This window comes from Microtus ochrogaster, chromosome 4, assembly GCF_000317375.1.
Source record: "Microtus ochrogaster isolate Prairie Vole_2 chromosome 4, MicOch1.0, whole genome shotgun sequence".
Classification (NCBI taxonomy): Eukaryota; Metazoa; Chordata; class Mammalia; order Rodentia; family Cricetidae; genus Microtus; species Microtus ochrogaster.
In genome coordinates this window covers 39,109,389-39,110,402 of record NC_022011.1, presented here as the reverse complement: position 1 = coordinate 39,110,402, position 1,014 = coordinate 39,109,389, and the positions used below count along the sequence as shown (strand labels likewise).

Sequence of the window (1,014 nt, the reverse complement as noted above, 5' to 3'; positions counted from 1 at the left end):
AAAAAAAAAAAAAACCAAAATAAATAAATAAGTAAATAAATAAATGAGAATAAGATGTCATGCAATAGGGCCTGTGGAGATTGCTCAGGCTGTAAAGTGCTTGCTCTGCAGTCATGAGGCCCCAGGTTGGATCCCCTGCACCCACATAAAAGCCAGGTGCAGTGAGGACTATATAGACTTTGTTTTCTTCTAGCACTAGGGAGGCTGTGGCCTCTGGGGCTCAGTGGCCAGCTAATTTAACTGAATTTATAAGCTTCAGGTCTTTTTAGATACCCTGTCTCAGAAAGATAAGGTGGAAAACCATTGAGAGAGGTACTTGACATAAATCTCAGGCCTGTACACACACACACCATCATATATGCACTTGATAAAAGAAAGAAATCCTCCTTTTATAAAAGGTCATTCTAGGACAGGCAGGACTACATAGGGAGCCTGTTTCCAAATAGACAAACAAAAATTTAAAAGGCCATATAGTAACTATTTTAAACTTTCTACGTCTGGCCTGGGTCCCAGTACCCCAACTGTGCCTTCGTGGCTCAAAAGCTGCACGCACCATATGTATAAAACAGTGAGTGTGGCTTTGTTCCCATAAAAAACTCAATTTACCAAAAATAGGTCTTAGGCTAGGTCTGGCCTATAAACTACAGTATAGTTTGCCAAACTCAGTGGTAGGAGATACATCTAGGAAAAGCTAAATGATCTTCAATATGGTAAATAATGGGCTGGGGAGATGGTTCACCAGGTAAAGGCACCTGCCGCCAAGCCTGATGGCCACACGGTGGAAGAGGAGAGCTCCACACGTGTGTCAGGAGAAATATAAATAAACAGATATAACTTCTTTGTCAGTTGAGAAAAATGATTAGATTTCTCCCAAAGAGAGGAAACAGGGAAGAACTTGCCTTCCTCTTCATATTCAATTAGAGCTTTTTATCCCATTATTTGTTCCCTTGTTCTTTCTTTTTAGGGATCAGAAACTTAAGGACCTCAGGCTATATTTCTTTTTCTTTTTTTTTT

The 1,014-nt window shown here is 40.0% G+C and overlaps 1 protein-coding gene across 1 annotated transcript in view; it reads left to right on the top strand.

The window, feature by feature from the left end:
• Nucleotides 1-1,014, top strand: part of Nr6a1 (nuclear receptor subfamily 6 group A member 1) — a 148,543-nt gene that overhangs the window by 133,113 nt on the left and 14,416 nt on the right. The window lies entirely within an intron of this gene.